The sequence below is a fragment of the Crocodylus siamensis genome, chromosome 15, assembly GCF_052110815.1.
Source record: "Crocodylus siamensis isolate JL-2025a chromosome 15, ASM5211081v1, whole genome shotgun sequence".
Classification (NCBI taxonomy): Eukaryota; Metazoa; Chordata; order Crocodylia; family Crocodylidae; genus Crocodylus; species Crocodylus siamensis.
Window position 1 is genome coordinate 18,501,632 of NC_143409.1, and position 23,286 is coordinate 18,524,917.

Sequence of the window (23,286 nt, forward strand, 5' to 3'; positions counted from 1 at the left end):
GCAAATCTACAGGGGGTGCGGTGGCAGGGTTGCACCCCATCCCACCCTTTTCAGATCACGGTAAAGCAATCCCCAAAGCAGGTACAAATCTCTCCCCTCTGTTCTCCTCCATCCTCAGCAGCACTTCCCCTCCCCTTCCATTCCCCTGTGTTTTACCTGCCACTACTACTGTCCTGAGCTCATCAGGATGGGGGTGAGGGGGCTCCAGAGCTCCTCTTGCCCTGCTCCAGGGACAGTGGCAGCAGTCAGGTTCCCCTTCCCCCCAAGCTTGCTCCCAAACTGGCAAAGAATACCTGGAGGAGACCAAGTACAGAGAAGGATCCACCCACTGCTGCTGCTGTCCCCAGCTGGAGCAGGAATGAAGTGGCTCTGGGGCCCCCTCTGCCCTACATCAGCTGGGAACAGCAGAAGGCTGGTGGGGGGAGGGGAATAGGAGGACCGATTCACAGAGGACTGGCTCAAAATAGTACTTGCTTTTTCCCCATGTACTTTTGAAACTCTCTAGGAAAGCTAAGCCTGTCTTAAAGTGGCCTGTACTTCTAAACTCTTGGGATTTAAAGTGCACTTAGAACACCCTAAGCCTTACAACTATCCACACCCAATGGCAAAACAGTGACATGAGTACGGTCAGATACAAGTTTTTTTCAGCCTAACAAAAATCCTGAAATGTTAGAGCTCTTCTCTCCTAGAACAACCCCAGAAAACTTCTGAAGTCAACTTTCTTAAAAAGAAATGTATTTTAGTCAGCATAGAAACTCATGGCCAGCAGTGGATGGAGCCAAAGACTGCTCACTGTTTATTATGCTATACTAGTCACTTTCATCCCCCATAAATACATTTACCATGCTGTAAAGTGTTTCGTTTCTCCTGTGCTATATGCCCTCTCTTATTGCTTAACAGTACAATGCTTCCTGTATTGTAGCTTGCAATTCTGAAAATACAGAACATGTGAATATTTACTTCTTTGTTGCTGTATCATGGCTCATAGTTTAATCTATTAAAGCTGTTTAAATCAAACAATATCTGAAATATAGTCATAATATTTTTAATAAATCTAGTTGGTATTTGCTTAACCAAATGGGCATTTTTTTTTTTTTTTTAAATAAAAAGGATTCAGTTCCATGAAAGTATAATATGCTATAACTGGCTTCATTATTAGCGTAAGTTTTAGAAGACTGTAAACTTTTCAGCTATAAATTCAGGTAGCATCTCTCATAGGGGGGGAAAAAAAATCTATTATTTTCCTTGAGATGCAAGGATCAGATACTGTATGTTACTATTTTTAAATCTTCCAAAACGCAAAATTCAGCCATACGAAAAAATATAGTTGGCTAGTCCCTAAAGTGTTAATTTCTACTTTTGGTATTTTTAAGCAATGCAACCATGGGATATTGTAATGTTTACAATTACTTTCTATTTAACTGTACTTTTATATACTTTTAAAATATAATCCTCTAGCAGTGCTAGATACCGCCACATTGAGTTTTTCACAGGGAATGAAATCTCTTAATTCCATGTTTTTCTTTATTGTGATCAGTGAACTTACCTATTATTTAAATATCACTTTTTATAACTGTATTGTACATGCCATTCCCAGACATTAGTGGAAACAGATGAACTAGGTTTCTTTCATTCCTTTTACATTTTCTTCCCTTTACCCATGTAGAATTCTAGATTTCCAGAGAAGGGAAGTTTGTAGCAACTTCCTCTTTAATAAAATAACCTAGTTAAGAATTTCTCCTCCAAGCACTTAACATGCTTGACCCCACACACTTGTCAATATTTTTAAGTGACGTGCAAAGATTTACAACAAGAACTTTTTTTAAAGACTAATAAAGCAAGCTACACATCAAAAAGAAGTTTCTTAAAGTAATATGAAATTAGACACTTGCCCTGGTGTGACATCAATTTGATTTGTATGGAGATTGGAGATCCTCAATATCTTTGGACAACAGAGATTCATCAGGCAAAGTCTCTGTTGCCAAGCTGTAGAAATACTAACATTTTTTACAGAATGTGTATTCAGAATTGTTACAACATGACCAAAAATGTTTCATTTCTTCCCACTTTAAGGTAATTCTTGTGAACAGCTAAACCATTTTGGCTGAAGTTTAAAACAGAAAAAACAATCATGAGCATGAAGAACCTGAGCATGAAAATTTTCATGCACTGGGCTGAAATGTTTCAGCCCAAATAATTAAAGTTTAAAAATTTATAACTAACTGAAAACATGGGTTTATAGTGGTAACTGTTGGGTAACAAGTAAGTGATACTATCCACTCAATCACAGAATGCCTACAAAAAAGTTCTATTATAGCTCAAAACTAAAATATGTTTCCTATAGGATATTTTTAAAAAGAAAATTAGATACAATTCCAAGGATATAACTTTAAACTGTTCTAAATTTTTAAAAAAGAACACTGACATACATGGCAAGTGCATTACTATACTAATAGCCAAATTACTTCACTCTATACAATCCGGCTGGAATGGTAAAAATACTTGACAATTTAATCTAGGAACTAAAACATATTCCATTATAGTTTCTTAAAGCCAATATTACTGAAAATCCATAGCATTTTCCCTCACTGTTATTTTATGCAATTGTTTTACAACTGACCTCATTTCAGGCTGAATATCATTTGTCTGTAATTGCAGTATTAAAAGTTAAGAAATTACTTTTCAATTTCAAAATGTGCATCTGAGAAAGACTAGTGATATCCCTTCTTAAACTAGCCAGAGTTTTTAGTCAAAACCCTCACCCAATCATCCAAGCTATTATTATTGTTATTTTAATAAGATATTGAAGAGCTCTGAAGTCTCTAGGGTAAGCAAAATGGCTTGTAATTCTGGGAGTAAAACAAAAAAAAACCTGATTTCTGTTATCAGTGATATTGATAAAGAGGATTTTTTAAACTATATTTTTAACGATATGTAATAGCAACAGTTCTGCAGCCTCCATAAAATTCTTAGAGCAAAATTACAATACCACCACATACTATCTGTGTACTAGTACACTGTCCTCAGATCTGATGTTTGTAGATTCAAAAATATTTTTCTAATACTGAAAAAGCAGGAAGAAGGGAACTTGGGGCTTTGTTATGAAGCACCAAAACGTCTTATGTTACAGAATCAACTGAATTGAGCTTATTTTTTTTAAAAGTCCAGCCACTTAAGCCTTCACTAAAAGTCCTTAAATCTTCCTTGCTGACAGTTCAGAAGACAAGTTAGAAGCTATTTATGCCAGAATCCAGTGTCCTAAGAAAGCACAGCATTCAATCAAATCCAATGTTTTTGCTTAAAAAGTTGCCCAGGTTTGCTAGAAACATTTAATACTATAGAAGAGAAAAAATATGCAATAATAGGAAAAAACAAATCTTTCCTAGAAACAACATGAAAATGAACTACAACTTAAAAATGTACTTCTTACCCAGGTAGCATCAGCTTCTGTTTCTGGCTTCATCTTTAAACGAACATTACTATTGCACAATAAGAAGTTTTAAAAAAACCCAAGGAAATATGCCTGGTGGATGGATGTGCTTACAATAAGACTGGATTAAAATCTTCAGAGTTAAATTACCATAGCTCCCCTACATCTTGTATAAGATAACTAATCTATATTCACCTCCACTATTGAGTCTAAGATGGACAGTTCCAAGGGACACAATGATTTTCAAGATGCTACTTCTTCTCTATGGAGACCAAATTGATGGTTATTAATAAATGTATTGATTTTTTTTTTTTAATCATTCTCATTTGCTAAACTACAACCCAATTCAGCAAGGTGCTGGTCACCTCTTTAAAAAACTGGGCACTTTCCACTGCCACTGATTTCAATTAAGAACACTCGGATCAGACCAAAAAGAACTGGCTCTGGCTAGATTAATGTCCCTACTCTGAAGAGAAAAAGATCCATTCAAATGGGCCTGTTCTGCAACCTATGTCTAAACTCCCCCTTAGAAAGGACCAAAGGTCAATTATTACATATCAGTACTGTTGCATCATACCGTGAGGGCAAGAGTATAGTTAAGACTGATAAAAAGTTATTATTCAAAACCTCTCTTTCAATAGGTATTTTTTGCACATAAATATGTTGTTCAAGAGAGATTTTGGAGAGAAAGACAGAAAAAACCCAAACACTTCATCAAGATTAAATTTGGCTGAGACAGTGGCCAAGTACAGAGGTTCAGTTTCTACTGGGAGAACTGCCATTCTCCTAGTAGAAACCAAAAGTGTACAGACATTCATGTCTTTTCTCTCAGAGCAAAAATGGCTGCTCCAGGAAAAAAATTGCCTGGAAATGAACAGGGTTAGATTGTTCCCAGGAGAGTTTCTCCTGAGAGAATGAACCTCTGCACACTTCCCCCCAGCTTAACTCCTCTGTGGTATGGAGCCAAGGGAAATGCTCTTTGGTCTTGAGATGGAATAGGCAGCAGCTGCTCTCCTCACTTCTCATAAACAGGGAGGTGAAGGAACTAGCAGCCCAAATGGGCCAATCCCAGTTTTGGAAAGAGAGGCAGGGGGCTTTGTCAGCTCCCACCAGCTTCCCCCCACCAGTCCTGCAACCCAGCTGAGCAATGATTTAAAAGCCAGCTGCTGAGAGCAGAGATCTAGGAAAATCTCCCCAGCCTGGCTTCTGCCAGCTCCCCCTTACTGCCCTGCCAGCCAGCTGAGCAGTGAAACAGCAATTTAAAAGCCAGCAGCTGGAAGCAAGGCTTGGTGACTCTGCTGCCAGCTTTTAAATTGCCATCCTACTGCTCAGCTGGGTAGCAAAGAGAAGCTGGGAGCCAGGATGTAGAAAGTCTCCACATCCAGCTCCCAGACCTTCTGGTTTTTAAATTATTGCCCCTACCAATAATACAAGGGTACAAGGGAAGCTGTAGGAACTAGGAGTTAGGCTGAGTGTGCAGAGGCTTTCCCCAGATCACCTCCTGGCTCCTCCAGCTTCCTTGCCTCCCATGCTGCTCCAGAGTAGTATGAGGTAAGACAGGCTGCTGTGCCAGGATGGCAAGGCTTGGGAGCTTTGCTACTGCACCTGAATGCCCCTGTCACTGCCCCCACCCCCAACCGATGCTCTGGGTCAGCCTTGCTGCAGCAGTTGAGTGCTCCCCTGCTCTCCCTGCACTCCTCCAGATCAGCCCAGAGAGGTGCAAGGAGCAGGGGCTAGTCTCCTGTGGGGGAAACTGGGAGAGTTCCCACAATGGGAGAATGTCTCCCTCCTGCCAACTGGCAGGATGGGGGGCATTTTTCCCAGGCAGGAACCTTCTCTGGCTCGCTACAACAGCTGCTGCTTTTCAGCAGCTGCAAACTGCCAGTTGACAGCCTGCCTCCTCCTCAGGTAGGGTAGAGGGCAGGCAGTCAATTAATGGGCTCCCTTAACGGTAGAGGTAGCCCAGGTAACAGCCCTTGAGTGCCCCCTGGCTAGAGAGGTTGCTTGTGAAGCCCTCCAGCTCCTGGGCTATTTTGCTACTAGAAAAATTAGTAGAAATGTACATCTGTACACAGCCACTGATAATTTAGCAAGTTAGAAAGAGCGTAGAATTTTTTTAGCGAGAGACGTGTGTCATTCCAAATTCAGATAAATAAGCATGTCTGTTTTAAACCCCAGGTTTGGCACACTGTAAATTCTTACTCTGATCATTTACAAAGGCACACAATTTTAATTGTCACTTTTCAGAATGATATACCGATTGCCTACAATTTTGTCATTTGCCCAGGGTTATTTATAGCTAGTTTCAGCAAATAAACTGAATCCCCACACTACTGGGGAATTGTGACGTCATTTTGGATGCATTGGCTGCGTCCAGACGAGCATGGCTGTGCGGTATGTGGCACTGCAGACTTGCCTGCGGCACCACATGCCACACATTCAGTTGTTCTCCGTGCTGCAAGGGAGCAGCGCGGTGGGTTTTTATATCCCGGGTGAAAAAAAAACACCAAAAAAAGCAGAGCAGAGCACATGGCAGCAGCACGCACCACCCAAAGCTGGAGCCTGGCCAGCTGGAGTTGCACTCCAGCCAAGCTGCATGAGGCAGAAGAGATGCAGCTGCAGCCCCCCCCACAGATAAGGCTGCTGGGGACAGCCCAGTGCTGGCCCCAGTCTCCCCTACCCCACCTGGAGTAACTTGCTATGCGCCAGAGCGCCTATGGCAGGGGCATTCCCTGGAGACAACCAGTGGTGGCACAAGGTGCACTGCCGTTAGTCGTCCCTGGACAGCCAAACTTCCATGCATGTCTGGACACGGCAATTGAGATTATAGTTTGAAGCTCTTTTAATCAATGACAATGAAATGCGTTTCACATCTTTGTACAAGGAGTTTGCTTTATTTTGACTTTGTCTGTTTTCAGGTGAAATGCTTTTGATCAGATTCTCACTAAGGAACGTGCTCTGACATGTTTAATCACTTATGTGTACACGAATAGTAACCAAGCTAAATTAATCCAGCACTTGCTTTATTTTTCTTAGTGACATTTCTTTAGAAGTGGAATGATTTTTGTGTATGGCCCACTTTTTTTTTTAAAGCAAAATTGACTTTTACCTAGAAAATATGCCATATATTTGCAAACTCTCCTAAATTGCTCCACTTACTATATTCAAAGGAAAAGGACTCTATTTGCCACAAAAGGACTGTGGTTTTTCATGTCATTGCAGGGCACATATCTTGGCTGTATCTTGGCAGGGCACTGGACTTGGCTGCAGAATGCCATTTTTCGTTAGACCCACATGTGATTGACAGAGCCTAGCTATGTTGGGTAGAGGACTCATGCTAATCAGCCACATACACAAACAAGGACACTCAACCCACAGAAGTTTATCCAGTTTACAAGGGCCAGAAGCTAGCTTTTCATGTCCAAAATGTTGACTTTTTAGGACCAGTAATTATTCCTTTTTTTTTTTCCAAATGAGACATATTTATGTCCCTCGCTAGAAGCACGAAGGAAGCTTTCATTTAACAAAACCAACCTCTTTTAATGTCCAGAGTCCACCTCTGATCATAGAAACTTGCTTTCTAGGCCAACTAATTCTCTAGGTCAGTTTTTTAAAAACTTTGAAATCGCTACATCTATTTCTTTCTGAAAATAACTCTCACCAGTCAGCTTTTTGTCAATCAGCCTTAAAGAACTCTAACACCCCACAAAAATAGCCTATGATCCTGAATGTACTAAAGGACATTTCCTAGGTCTTATTGCTTAGTACTACTCATGCTCTGATCAGTGTATATACCACTTACTCATACACTATGTAGGTGTATATACCACTCATGCCCCGTAAATCTTTCAAGTTTTGCTGTATAATCTTAGATCATTACTGATATTCATAGTGTTTTTTTACTTCCTTGTACTGTAGGGTACCAAACACACAAAAGTGTCGCTATTTAATGACAAACAGCATTTTAAACTATTTAAAGTTTAAAATGCACTATCACAAAGGTGGATCCAAAGCACTTACACAAGCACATATATAAGTTGCTATGACACATCAGACCTGACATTTTGCCACAGGGTTTGCACGCATCATTTTATCCCCTGAATTAAACTTAAGATATGCAAATTTATTTCAGTAAGAACAGATAATCAAAGTATCTTGATGGATAGGGCTGTCCCCAATGAGGAAATCAGAATTTTCTTTTCCTATGCAATAAGCTGTGACTCTTCCATGCTTTGCATGGGGGACAGTAGGTCCATTCCTTCAACTACCAAAGAGTCTTACAGCCCTGTTCCACTTCCTTTCAATAGTAAGGTAGTCAGGCTAAGTAAGAGTTGTGAAATGATTGTGTGCACAGACTCTGAAAGCAGTCCTAGTCAGAGTTTCACTGAACTCCGGGGCTTAAATTAAACTATGCCAGAAATATATGGGAATAAACAAACAGATTAGGAAACTAAGGCAGAAGGAAGTAGCTAGCAATCCTTACTGTGAAGCAGGAGCAAATGTAAACTGAAAGAGACTCTGTGTAACAAACAGATACTATAAAAGGAAGACTGTTTAGTGTAGAATCTGGTTTGTAGAGGCTTCTTCAGAGAAGTCACACTACCCATTCAGAAACCTCACACCTGGTAGGTACCTGAAGAGATCTGGTCCAAGGAGGAGGAGGAAAAACAAAATATTCCCACAGAATTCTGAAAATGGAAACTTTTGAACTGATATGTCACAGAGAGAAAATGTGCAGTGTTAGATCAGCGCAAACCACTTACTTCTGCTAAAGTTGCAAAAACTGCCAAGTCAAATCATGAAATTAAACACTTCTGATTGGTTAGGCAATTGCTCTGGCAACAAAATCTTCTCAATTCACAGCTTGAATCTGGGAACCACAAGGGCCCCACAGAGGGGGGAGGCCTCCCATTGCCAGCGTCTTGCTTGGTTTTCATTCATGTTCCTGCATTTCCCACTGAATCACACAGGGTTCAAGATCAACAACAAAAAATGATCTACTCTACATGGGTGCGCACTTCATGGGCAAAACAACCTTAGGATAATCGTTCCTGCTCCCAATCACGCAAGACAGCTGGATCCAGAAGAGGGCAACTGGGAAGTGGCTTCAAAGTCAGTTCAGTTCAAGGTTTCCCATACAGATCAGTGTCTGTTTCAATTTATCTTTCTGACATACACAGGAGTTTCACCTGGACACAGTAGTTCTTGCAATAAAGTGGAATATGCAGTGTTTGTAGAGGAAAGTCATAAGGCTCATAATGAGGTGACACAGTTTCTTAGGGGAACAAACAGCCTGGCTGCAGGGAAGGAGCAAAAGAAAAACAATGGCTGGAATAATCCCTTGGGAGCTGCTTAACCCTCAAGTGACTGTTACTGTGGCTTGCTAATTAATTGATAACTCAATCTCAAAAACAAGATGTTAATGTCTACTTTTCAGCAAGGATGTAGTAGCAGAAGTAGTTTAGACATGACAGATAATACCATGTGGGGTCAAACCAAAGATCAGCAATCAAAAGAAAGTTAATGCATATCTACCATGGAGATACAGAAACTGAGTCGTCTCCAAGAACTAGTAAAACAACAGAACCTCAAAAATGACTCCTGCGCTAAATTAGCAATAAATTCTTTTCTCATCGACTTCAGGTATCTAGTGGGTCTCCATAGCTGCAATTCAGACAGATGTCTCAAAGCTTTCCACTCTCAAACGTTAGAAAAGAACACTTGCATTTGTGATTGTAATTCCTCAAAAGAAGAGGAATCTGTTTCTCTTTCTGTAACAGAAATCTGTTATGGAATACAGCCAAAAAGTGACTTCTCCAAAGATGAACTTCTTGGAGACTCTTCTTATGATAAATGGATTTTATTCTTCAAGCATACAGAGTAAACCTTTAAGGAAGAGCCCACATCACCAGAGTGTCCAGGAAGTGGTGCCACACAGAGTGATAGGTAGAAAATATAATCTTAAAACATCTTGCATGCATTTTATGTCTTATTTTTCTTAGTGGCAATTAAGCAGATATCACCATTGTAAACTTTATTTCTGCTATTCACACTTACATATACTGCCCCTCAAATTGTCACGTGCTAGCATATCTAGGGACTCAACAACCATCCAGTCTGCAGGTCTCCAAATTTTCTCATACTCTAGAGACAAATCAGAAATACCAAAACAATACTTTAAGTTAAGACTTCATTATAATCAGTAGGCACTCATGTTTTCAGTCTAAGGATTTTGTTCAGTCCAAATGCCAGTTGACCCCCACATTAGCAATACGTGCACATGAATACAGAGCACAAGACACACCATCAGTTTGGAGCTCCCTACATAAACACTTCTACATTACAACCCCAGAGCTGCAGCTCAGAGCCACTGAAGACTGAAACTCTGGCCTTTTCCCTATCAAGTTTACGAGTATTGCTACTCCCACTGTAGCTCCACCCTACGTAGTACTTGTGGAAGAGCAAACATGGATAAGACTCCAGTAGCACACTGACCCACTGTGCTTTCCAGATCTGCCTTGAGCACAAGCAGGCAATGAGGCCAGAAACCATTGTGCACCTGTGTTCCTGGACACAAGTACAAGCATACATCCCAATGGGACTTTATATAAGTGCAAGATAGATACCAAACCACCAACCAGGTTAGCACTGACCTAGTAAAGGGGCACTTGGACGGGTTGGATGTATTTAAGTCAACAGGCCCTGATGATCTTCATCCTAGGGTACTTAGGAAATTAGCTGGAGTCATAGCAAAACCACTGGCACAACTGTTTGCACAGTTGTGGCACTCAGGACAGATTTTGGAGGACTGGAAAAGGGCCAATATGGTCCCTATTTTCAAGAAGGGGAGAAAGGAGGAACCAGGTTACTATAGACCAGTTAGCCTCACCTCTATCCTTGGCAAAACCTTTGAGAAAAGTGTTAAGGATCACATTTGTGGGGGACCAGTAAGTAAGTAAAACAATGCTAAGGGGCAACCAGCATGGGTCCATAGCAGGCAGATCCTGCCTGACTAACCTGGTTTCTTTTCATGAGCAGCTCACAAAATGTTTGGATGAAGGAATGGAGGTAGATGTTATTTACTTAGATTTTAAAAAGGCCTTTGACACAATGTCACACCCAATTCTTATAAATAAACAACAGTTTCAGTGTAGATTATTACTCAGTCCGGTGGGTGGAAAATTGGCTTATGGGATGTACCCAGAGAGTGGTGGTGAACAGGTCAGTTTCTACCTGGAGAAATGTGGGCGGTGGAGTCCCCCAAGGCTCTGTCCTGGGACCGGTACTGTTCAATATCTTCATTACTGACTTGGATGAGGGAGTAGAAAGCACTCTGTCCATGTCTCCAGACGACACAAAACTATGGGGGGAGGTAAACAAACTAGAGGACAGGGAGTGAACCCAGGTGGATTTGGACAGGTTGGGGAAGTGGGTGAAACAGAATAGGATATAGTTTAACAAAGATAAGTGCCATGTGTTGCACTTGGGGAGGAAGAATCATGAACACTCCTATAACCTGGGAGGCACCATTCTAAGTAGCACAACTGCAGAAAGGGATCTTGGAGTCATAGTCAACCTGAAGATGAACATGAGCCGCCAGTGCGATGAAGTAATAAGTAAAGCTAAACTCACTCTTTCTTCCATAAGTAGGTGCATCACAAACAGGTCTAGGAGGTGATATTTCCCCTCTATGTGGCATTGGTCAGGACACAGCTGGAGCACTGCATCCAGTTTTGGGCACCGCACTTCAGGAGGGCTATAGATAACCTGAGAAAGGGTTCAAAGGAGGGCCACCCATCTGGTCAAAGGCCTACAGAAAAAACCCTGCAAGGACCGATTGGGGGACCTGAATCTCTTCAGCCTCCACAAGAGAAGGCTGAGAGGTGATCTTGTGGCCATCTACAAACTCATCAGGAGGGGACAGCAGGAAATAAGGGATATGATGTTTACTAGGGCGCCTATTGGGGTAACTAGAAACAATGGCCACAAACTGAAGGGGAGCACATTTATATTGGACATAGGAAAAAATTCTTCACTGTGACGGTTGCCAAAATATGGAATATGCTTCCAAGGAAGGTGGTGCTGTCCCCTTCATTGGAGGTATTTAAGAGGAGATTGGAGAAACACCTGGCTGGGGTCATTTGACCCCAGCACTCCTTCCTGCCCAGGGCAGGGGATCGGACTCTATGATCTAATAGGTCCCTTCTGACCCTAAAACCTATGAAATCATCTACATATGGGCTCCCACCACTGCTGCCAGCACAGCACAGCAGTGGCAGTGGTAATGGCAGAAAATGTCAGGAGGACAAAGCTAACATAGAAACCCCTGTGAACAGAGTGCCAACTTGCTTCTAAGGCAAATGCAACACTAGCAGTTCCATCCCTACACACATCTGATGACCGAGGGCTGGAACCTCCAATGTCACCCTCAAACAAGGAAAGACAACTGCATTTACTGTAAAGTACAGGTATTATTCGCATCTGAAACTCAACAGTGACAAGAGGAAAGCTAAGATGCTAGTGATAGAGAGCCCTGAGTAAAGGTCTTGCTAACAGGTTTTCCTACTTAAAAAAGGGCAATACTATGTTGATACAATTTCCATATGGGCAGGACAATGACAAACAGCAGGAGCTTAGGAAGACAGGTAATTTTAGCAGACTAAAAGTAAATGCATGAGAATTACACAGATGGATTTTGTTTTCTTTAAAAGCAAAAAATTGCATTTTAGTCCTTTAAAAGGACATGGTCATCTTTATGAGGAAACAAATCGCAACAGAAAAAGTATGAGGTCACTGTAATAAAGAATTAGTGATAAATGAAAGTTAAACAAGCAGAAAAGCGTGGCATCATTCCATCAGTTTTAAGCAAAACTTTGCTGGCCTACAAATCAACCAAGACAAATTCCTATTGAAGCCAATCTATTTTAATTACATAAGTTTTAAATTATGGTACTGAAGCTTAGGAAGAGGAAGAAAAATGGAATAATAAAATACCTTTTGGCTGTCAAAGTCACCAACAGACAAGAAAAGTAATGATTAGTATACAAGCCTTATAAGTTTTCCCAAAGATGGACATCCTATGCTTTATCCAGGAAAGAAAATGCAGATTGAAGGTATAGCAGGTGTTTGTTTGTTTCAATAGCCAGTGGTCACAGAGAACAGGCTAGCTATATAAGAAGAGCACTTTACATCTGCTGTCCGTGTGACGTTTCTTTGAGATCTTATCTGCCAACTCTGCTGACAAAAACAAGCTTTTACTATTGTTAGCACTGCTAACCCAATGCTGCTATGGCCGAATGAGCTGGAATTTTTATTACCGGCAATGAGGTAAGACTCAGAGAACAGCTTGATTTTCCGAACTAAATGTGAGAGTTTGCAGTAGTGGCAATTAAAAAACAAATCACCTTTTGAATTGTCAGCTAAGCAAGTTTGATCTTCAAGTGACAGAGAACAAGCATGGAACCTCATGCTGTCATTCTGACAGTCACTTCTGGAAACAACTCCACTGTAGGGATAATGACTACTTGCTTTCTTTAAAAAGGCAGTTAGCCTATGTGCACCAGTTGTGTGCCTTACTGCAAGAGGCAGCTTAAGCCGAAAAATGAGCATGGTAAAACTCCAGGCATTAACCAAACTATGACAGAATCAGTCATATGGGAGGAATCAAAGAGATCAGGAGACATATAGGGCTCTGGCCTACAGAAAAGGTATGCAGCTTTTCAGACATGACAACTCCTGCCTACTTATGTACTCCACAGGTATTGCAGTCCTGTGGTGGGGAAGACCAAAAATCACATGCATAATACAACTTCACTATTAGGAATTGCTGCCCTCCTCAAAGGGTTCTCAATTACCACACCCACCCCAAATCTGGAGGATTCCCATGGACCTCTCTTGATCCACTGGACTGCATGATAGATCTGTGTTTCCACAGCAATTTTGGCTACTGGTTGACCTCCTTTTTTCTGCACTGCCAAGGACTTCCACTGTCTGCAGCAACTAGTTTTCTTCAGGCTCTTACACATGCCTATAATCACAGTGTCTTTTCTGGTTAGAAATACCAGGAGTTGGAATGGAAATTATTTTTACCCTCCCCAACTTTGCCAATAGCTACCTACTTTTTTATCCAATGTTTTCAGTGTCTGCAGTACCTATATCTGAACCTCAGACACCAGGAGAGACGTCTCCAGGTTCTAAACAGGAATGATGTTATAGAAGCAACTCCTGTAAATTTGATACACAGGTCTGTCCCAGAGCTAATGTTTCTCTGACGGCAAAAGGATACTGCAATTAATGAAGATTGTTTTCTATGTCCAGGGAAACAATAATTTATTCTCTGTGCAGCATTAGACTGGATTGAATAGACAACATTTGTTCCATGACAGCCACTTACATATCCAGCTTAATCCCAGTGAATCAATCATTGCAAAAGTTCTCATACCAGAACATTAGGGCATCTTAAGGTCAGCATTCCACTTAGTAAGGAAATTGCCTAACACCTTGAGCATTCTTTGGGGGCTACTTTCTTTACAGCATATGTTGATTTCATACAAGAGAAAGATTCTTAAGAGAAGTTAAATCAGCTACCATGTAAGCACTGCTTGCTGCATTACTGGCTGATGTATCATCATGGTTTACTCTTTCTTTAACTTTCCATTCTAAAATCTCTTACTCTAAACCTAGGAGCTTATTAAGGAAGTCCCAGGCATACTGAACATTATAGAAATGTTCTAGCTGGTCTTAGAAATATTTAGATCTCTAGAAAAAGTTAAGAACTCCTATTTCCTCAGTTAAAAAAAACAAGCTTCCATCTCTTGCTCTAGCCAAAAAACACTGGAATGGCAGTTCCCCCTGTCCCTGTGAGCGGGGACCTACTTAATTCATGGGTTTACGGTTTTCTATGAAAATCAGAGGTATCGATGATTGACGGGAAATATCCCATTGGCCACAGTTTCCCATGAAATCAACTCAAAACCCCCCAAACAAACAGCGTATTGTTCATACAATAGTTTTGGAATCTCCCAATCTTTACCACGATACTTAAGACAATGTGGCAATCCCTGCAACCACCTCTTACATGCTTGAGACTTACTGACAGTCTGCAGCAATGGCAGGGCCTCTCCACCAATTAGCAGTGAGGGGTGGGGCCACTGGGAAATGCCAGCGAAATCAGCCCTTCGTGCCATGAGCAGGCCATGAAACTAGCTCCATCTCACCACGAGTTAACTAGGTCTACTACAGACCTCCCAACCAGGGAGAAGAGCTTGACCAGGAATTCTTGGGTCAGCTCACAGAGGTAGTGAAGGCTAAGGATGTGGTAGTCATGGGGGACCTGAACTTCCCGGACATCTGCTGGGAAGAGCAGTCAGCCAGGTCTGAACGCTCACGTCGGTTCTTGGCCAGAGTGCAGGACCTCCATCTAACCCAGGAGGTGCACAGCCCCACCAGGGGAGATGCCTTGTTGGACCTAGTGCTGGCCATGGGTGATGACCTGGTGAGGGGGCTGCGGGTGCTCGACCACCTGGGCGACAGCTATCATCGCCTGCTGGAATTCACCATCCAGCGCAAGGTGGCAAAGGCATGCAGTAAGGCAGCGGCCCTAGATTTTAGGAGGGCAAACTTCAATGAGCTAAGGAGGATAGTTGGAGAAGCACTGAGGTCCCGGAGGGGAGGGGAGCCAGGTGTCCAAGGGGAGTGGTCGCTCCTTAAGGAGACGATCCTCCAAGCCCAAAGGAAGGTAATCCCAACGAGGATCAAAGGGAACAGGAGAGCACACAAGCCTCCATGGCTCACCAAAAGCATCCGGGAATGTCTCCTTGCTAAAAAGGAGGCTTACACCCAATGCAAAGAAGGGGTCATCACCAGGGAGGACTATTCTGTAGTTGCTCAGGGATGTATGGGGGTAGTTAGGAAGGTCAAGGCAGAGATGGAACTGGGACTAGCTTCCCAGATTAAGGACAATAAGAAGTCATTTTTTAAATACATAGGGGGTAAAAAGAAGGTCCTGGGTAATGTGGGGCCCTTGCAGGACGCATTGGGAAATTTGGTCGTCACACCAGATGGCAAAGCTAACATGTTTAACGATTTCTTTGCCTCCGTCTTCCTAAGAAGGAACCAGAACAGCCACCTCCCTGCTGAGCTGCCTTCGGGCCCTGGGGGAAGCACACCTGGGCCATGGGTTACCAAGGATTTAGTTAGGGAGCTTCTGGAGGGGTTGGACAGATTCAAGTCAGCTGGTCCGGATGATCTCCACCCTAGAGTTCTAAAGGAACTGGCCGAGGTCATTGCAAGTCCCCTGGCACGGCTTTACAAGCACTCGTGGTGCTCTGATGAAGTACCAGAGGACTGGAAGAGGGCCAGCATGGTCCCCATCTTCAAAAAAGGCAGGAAGGAGGACCCGGAAAACTATAGGCCAGTTAGTCTCACCTCAATCCTAGGCAAGCTGTTCGAGAAAATTATGCTGGCACACATCCACAAGGGGCCAGCAGGGGACTGCATGCTTAGGGGCAACCAACACGGGTTCATCAGTGGCAGGTCCTGTCAGACCAACCTGGTGGCCTTTTACGATCAGATCACCAGATCATTAGATGCAGGGGTAGCAGTGGACATAGTCTTCCTGGACTTTCGGAAGGCTTTCGACACTGTCTCTCACCCTGTTCTCATTAAGCAACTGGGGGGCTGTGGTGTAGACACCCACACAGTCAAATGGGTCGCCAACTGGCTGGAGGGCCGCACCCAGAGGGTGGTAGTGGATGGGTTCTTCTCAGCCTGGAGGGATGTGGGCAGTGGGGTTCCACAGGGCTCGGTCCTTGGGCCTGCACTGTTCAACATCTTCATCAGCGATTTGGACGAGGGGGTAAAAAGCACCCTGTTCAAATTTGCTGATGACACTAAGATGTGGGGGGACATGGGCACACTGGAAGGATGCAACAGGCTACAATCAGACCTAGACAGGTTACAAGGGTGGGTGGACGAGAATAGGATGGGTTTCAACACAGACAAGTGCAAGGTGATGCACCTCAGGAGGAACAACCAGCACCATACCTACAGGTTAGGGAACTCCCCTCTTGACAGCACAGAGGCGGAAAGGGATCTGGGGGTCATCACTGACTCCAAGATGAACATGGGCCGGCAGTGTGGGGAGGCAGTCAGGAAGGCCAACAGCACCTTGTCATGCATCCACAGATGCATCTCGAGCAGGTCCAAAGAGGTGATCCTCCCCCTCGATGCGGCACTGGTCAGGCCGCAGCTGGAGTACTGCGTCCAGTTCTGGGCACCGCACTTCAAGAGGGATGTGGACAGCATGGAGAGGGTCCAGAGGAGGGCCACTCGTATCAGCAGGGGACAACAGGGCAGGTCCTATGAGGAGAGGCTACAGGACCTGAACCTCTTCAGCCTCCAAAAGAGAAGGCTGAGGGGGGATTTTGTGGCCTGTTATAAACTAATCGGGGGGATCAGCAGGCATTGGGGGAGTCCCTGTTCCCCCGAGCACCGCCAGCAGTGACCAGGAATAACGGTCACAAGCTGGCAGAGGGAAGGTTTAGGTTAGATATCAGGAAGCGCGACTTCACGGTCAGGGCGGCTAGGGTCTGGAACCAACTTCCAAGAGAAGTGGTGCAGGCTCCTACCCTGGGGGTTTTTAAGAGGAGGTTAGATGCACATCTTGCTGGGGTCGTTTGACCCCAGTACTCTTTCCTGCCATGGCAGGGGGTCGGACTGGATGATCTGCTCAGGTCCCTTCTGACCCTAGAAACTATGAAACTATGAAACTAGGTCCCTACCTACCAGTCTTACCAGAGCATCATCTGTATTTAGGATGGTAAACAGTGTTCCATCAAGTTCTCTTCGCTCCTTTATTAAAGTGTGCCCTAACTTTTGTCTGACCCCCAGAAAAATGTATAAAATGGATGTAGAGAATTCTTGGGAGGTAAATGGCTCACTCATCAATTCATCTTAATTGTTACAGTTAGCTCTAAAATTACTACAGTATGGTCAGACAAGGGTATGAGCATGGAAATAAGAGCTTCATTTACCAAACAAAAAAATATTATTCAGTAAAATTCATGCCTCTGATGAGAAATGTTTTCTTTTCCTTTTTGGAAGGTGAAAACCTCTCTCCAGGTCTACCAGCCTTGCCTTGCTACATTCCATGATGTAGCTTGCACTGTGAGATTGGTTCTTGATCTACAGACTCTAAAGGAGAAAACATTATACTGAAATTTCCTATGAGGATTTGGCAGAAGTCATAAGAAGAAATCAAAATAAAAAATATAAAGCAGCAGCAGTAGCTGTGGTTTTGTTAAATATTAGGGAGTAGACAAGGGCAACCACAGCAGGGGGGTATACTCTTTCACAATCAAATTAGTGCAGTGGTTTGCAAACTTTCTAGACTCAAGGACCCCTTGAAAGACTTGTGGCATTCATCAGTAGATTCAAGAGACTTCTTGGAAAATGCCACCTTTTAGTATTCTGTAGTCAAAAAACAAGTGAAAAATAGAACAATTCTCCCATTGAAAAGAACTCAGAAAGGCCACAGCAGGTTGAAATGTTTTGAACAGTATGGATTCTTATTTAAAATATGAGTCCTTTTGAATTTTATGCTTGCACACCTAGCAGTGCTAACATTGCTTGGCACCCTGGTTGAGAATCACCAAATTAGAGATTAGGCCTACCCAGCTGGCAGTTGAGGTGTGGATCAAAGGGAGAAAAAATGCATGCCCAGTACTTCCAGGGGGACATGGAACAGAACCACAGCTCCCTGCCCCGCCATATACTAACCAGCAAAGCTAACCAGATGCTTTGGAGAAGAGGAAAATTGTGGAGTGCCTTGGAAAGGGTGGTAGCATATTCCTGCATCCTGGGACAAGAACTTTTTCAACCCAACCCTGTATAGCTTTTCATGTTTCCCAGGAAACAAAAATGTTTCCTAAAGAAACACCAAAAAGGGGCAGAGGAGGGGGCATGAACAACTTTATTTAAAACAACAGAATATGATTTATTTTGCTAGGTCTGTTTATTCCCTTTGGTACCAACTGTGTAAATTCCCTTCTGTAAAGAACTGAATGGGTAAAGCTTTCTGCCTAAGGTAGACTTAAATCTTTCACTTCCCTGTAAGTAGCATGGTTTATGCATCTTTGGTGCCAGTTCTGCCAGCCTTGCTCCCATTAAGTAATGCACATTGATTTCAGATGGAACTGCTCATACAGGAAAAGGTAGCACTTAGTAAAGTCTTGTATTTGCTAGACCTGTATTCTCAGAATACAAACACTTTTAGTAAATTTGGGACATCTTGGTATTCGGAGTCCTTTTTAATTTTAAATAAAACAATCTAAATAAATTCAAGTGGAAAAACTTGCATTTAAATGGATGATCAATGAAGAAAACACACTTTAGCACTTTTCCCTTTCCTCCCATTCATATGTTAGGTCCAATTATTTTAATTTTCACTTTTAAAACAAATAATTGGGACATTAACCCTGTAGTAATTAATTGTGCCAATAGATAAACAAGTCACAGAATCACAGAACATTCTTCTTATGGACAAACAAGAATGATTTCATAATATGGTTTAAAAGAAGTAGCGTGCTACATAATTATATAGAGCCTGTAAAAGAACACTCAGTTTCCTGAGAATGCTATTATTGCAGCCTTTCTTTATTCCTCTCTATTTGTGCTATGGTAGTGTAATGTGAATGAAACGAGTGTAACAGCAGGTGGAACCAGGGGGGTAGTCTGCAGAGCGGAGCTGGCTGTTTGTTTGGACTGCAACTCCCAGAGATTCCCAGGGGCTGGGAGACACGGGAAAAAGGAAAAGGAAGCTTGAGGCTGGAGTAAGGGGAAGGGAGAGAACAGAGTGCACATGGAAACTAGTCAGCCCTACACAGAAAAGTGCACAGTGGAGCTAGAGATCTCACTGGCTCACCAACCGGGACTGTGGACTGAAGGAACTGGACTCAGATAGGGAGCAGCTGCAGGCTGCTGTCTGAGCACTCTTAGGACCAAAGGCTTGTTTAGGGACACCTCTGGAGGTGTGGGGGGAAATTAAGGCGCTGAATATATGTTACCACAATGTTGATGTTTCCTAACCCTTTACCTGTTCCCTCCCTTTGGCCTACCGGCTTATGACTCTAATCCCTATGATTTCTATCATATGATTTTCTATATATATTTTATATCAATGTAAATCATATGATTCATATGGTTTTATATGGTTTTCTATATAAAAATGGGAACTCCCCTTTTCTTCCTGCACCAGTTTCTGGGGCTGCAGAGCTGTCACACCAATGCCTAAGTTGTACAAACATGGCACAGTTGGCACAGTAGTGCCCAGTGCTGTACAAGCATCTGAGCAAATACAGTTCCTACCCTGAGGTGAGTCTAAAATGGGATTTCTTTTTAGAACTTAAGCAATTATTTCAGTGTTACTTCACTGCTGATTAAAACACACAAGAATAAACAAGGGCACTTACAAAGTCCTATACAAGCCACCAGCAATTGCTCTGTGGCATTACAAATAATGTGGCACTTGAGAAGGTACTATCACTCCTGTTTTTCCTCAGTCCCTCCACAAAGCTGGCCCTTTGCCTTCCCCTCTGCTCTGCACAATAACTCAACACATTCACAAAAATAAAATTTTACATTACAGATGCAGTAAGTTCATTCTTGAATGTTGTCCCGATGGCCCAAATCCTCAAGCTGCTGGAATGTGAAAAAATGTCCAGCCTTTTCCTTTGTACATAATATTCTCTATTTCTTTTCAATACCAAATTTGTTGTGCCTGCAAATAAAATACATATGAGACTAAAGTGAAAAGTCTTTTGTACTCAGAATAAAATGTCAGAAAATTAAATAACTGTTCTAGTCACAGAAGAAGTTCCTTTAATTTAGACAAGCTAGACACAAATTTGAACACTAACAAGTGTCAGAAGTCCTTGCACTGTAGCTTATCTTTCACTAAGCAGACACAAGCCATATGATGGCCTTGACTGACCATTATACATCATTCAACGGTTAACACTTTGTATTTTACCATCTTATCTTCCTACCCAAGCAATAAAAATTCACAAGGCACTGACAAAAATAGCATTCTATAGCAGAAGTATTTCCCACCAATGCAAAAGGCAGCCTATCTCAAGGGTTGGGGTTTTTTGCTGGGTTTTTTTGAGGGGTAGGGGATTGTTGTTTGTTTTTTCATAAAAAGAAGAGTGTGGTGGTTATAAAAGCATTGCTGAAAGTACAGAAAGCATTTTAATAAAACAGCAAGCTCTCCCAATGTATCTATGCAACATTTGCTGTGGTAACATGTTTCCCTCTACTGCACTATAATGTCTAATTTTTAGTATGCTAGTTTCCTCCAGCAGAAGAGTACAGTTTAGAAAGAGCTATCTATCAGACCTACCAAACTGTTATTTTAATATGGGCTCCTAGAATCAAGGAGTTGATTTTCCTTACAGGATAAAGAAAAAGCAAGGAAGTGCTTCTCCAGTGATATACTCCTTGTGCAAGACAACATCATGCAAGTGGCATGAAAACAGGCAAGGCGCTCTTGTTCCCACTGCATGTGAGAACTTAGTACACCAGGGTGAGAGTGAGCATCCAGTTTCCGGTTGGAAGATGGTTCACATTGTAGCTCAGATGCCCCTGACACAGTTAATCCATAATCTCTGGACCCGCACTGGCGCAAGCCTCAAGGAGAACTAAGCACTCTAATGTTCAAGGAGAATAAAGTATCTAGGTACTGATGGATAGAAGCTACAAAAGTTTCAAAGGCAATAAAATAAGAAAATGTATGTAGGCACTGAGTTTGCTTCATTTCAGGATGAACTGGAAGATCTCAAGACATAGCTGAAGACACAGATGAGCAGAGACAGGGAACAGAAATGTGAGCCAGGTGCTTCAAGGAAGGTCTCAGGCCCAAAGCACAAAGACAAAACCCCCCACTGATGTCCAATATCAGAGAAAAATATTAGAGCCACACATCAAAACATGTTTTCCACTGTAAACACATGGAATTTGCTGTCGTAGGATATAGTTTTTTTAACAGTACTTCACGTTATTGTTTATTTATAGCTATTTTTTCAGCAGACAATATTTGATATGAATGTTAGGATTAAATAATGTTGAATTTTAGGCACTTACTCAGACTGGCTTCAAGCAGGATAGAAAGCTTGTTTAAAGCTAACAGCTTTTACCAATCTGCCTCCTGCAAGGAATGCACAAAGCCAAGCTACCACAGCTGTAAACATTTTCTCTACATCTCCACATTCCTCTATACCGCCATAAAGCAGTACCAAAGTCCTTGCTACACCACAGTAGAGCAGACTAGACTCCCAATAACTCTGCCAACTTCAAGTACTAACAGGATTCCAGAAAAATGAGGAAGAAAAAGACATCCAAGGCCCCACCCTACCTTCTGAAGATCTATAATAGAGCTTTCTGATTGACCAGTGTAATGCCAGGGACCTACATGGAGTTTTCCGCCTATCTATTCTAGTGTAATAGAGAAAAGAGTCAGGCCTAGTAACATGAGATTATCATGCATACTCCTCTCAAAACCAAAAGGAAATGGCTGACAATGCAGCATGAAGTGTGAACTCTAGGGTACTCCTAGAATATGTTGCACCAAAAATAAGTGGACGCTGCTTTTCAGTAAGTACTAATGATGGGGTGGCCAGAGTTACTCACCCTGGGAGCCACATCCAATCCTCTACCAAAGCTGGAGAGTGGAGATGGGTGCTGAGTAACCCAGAGTTGAGGTAACAACCCCCATACCACCACCCAGCTGCTCTGGCTTTACCCATAAGGTGCCCCACCTCTGGCAGCCTGGTGTCCCCCAGAGCTGCCTCAGGGAGAAGTGATGCAAGTGCATCAGAAAATGGGAAGCCACAGAAGCTATTTAAAGATGGAAAACAGTGATTTATTCCATTAAATGAGGCCCATGATGAGCACAGCCATTTAAAAAAAAAGATGCTATGTGTATTTGAAAAGAGGTGGTGGTGACAGATCCTGATATTATAGGATTATATGTATTTTATCCCATTTTTCACAGCTACTATAATGGAGAGGTAGATGCTACAAAAAAGCAAAACAAAACAAAAAACCAAACCTGCACACATAATTGAGGCTCTGGGCTTCATTAACTCAGATAGTAGATGCAAGACTGATAACGTTCTGCAGGCAAAGGTAGTTCTAAATTATCTAAATCGATCATCAGATATCATCAGAATCCTTCTGCTGTGGAGAACCGTATCCCCTCAATGCTAAGAAGTCTGACCAAAAATATATCAAATATATAAAGTAGCTACCCCAACAGGTATTCATACCAGCTGGCATGGTGACAAAACCAGAGAAAGACGAAAAAAAAATTACAAACAAATACTCTTGGAGTTCTATTTATGAAATCTATCAGCACCAGCTGTCTAATACAAAACTGAGAGTCATGTGTAATGTCACTACTGATGACTGCCCCCTTCATATTTAACTAAAACAAGTCACATACGCAAACTTTAATTAAGGAACAAAGGTTTACATACCATCTGATTATTTATTTTTGATTTTTGTACTAGATAAAATTTTAGAAGATTTCCTACAAAATAAGTTTTTGTTTTATTTTGGTTATATACTGGTACATGACAACAATTTTAAATGCTAATAAGATAAACTTAAAAAAAATAGGAAACACACTACAGCACTGAAAGCTAATAAAATCAATTCTAGTATGACTGCATAGAAACAGGATTGTTGCTTTTACCTGAAGTGTTTGTTTGATTTTGTTTGTATTTTTACTGAAACACTGCTTTTTAATAACATATTTACCCAAATCCAAGACGACTTTGACCTTAAGACAACCACCCAAT

General features: G+C 42.1%; 1 protein-coding gene across 5 annotated transcripts in view; it reads right to left on the minus strand.

Moving 5' to 3' along the window:
- PDE8A (phosphodiesterase 8A) overlaps positions 1-23,286 on the minus strand; it is a 246,494-nt gene that overhangs the window by 159,715 nt on the left and 63,493 nt on the right. Inside the window, exon 1 of one of the 5 annotated variants that reach the window (XM_090028625.1) lies at positions 20,074-20,097. The exons of 3 other annotated variants lie outside the window; for them this stretch is intronic. The gene's annotated coding sequence lies outside the window, so the exon portion shown is untranslated. Of the gene's footprint in view, positions 1-9,487; positions 9,509-20,073; positions 20,098-23,286 lie in introns of those variants that run through there. One more of the 5 variants, XM_090028624.1, reaches the window with a different exon arrangement.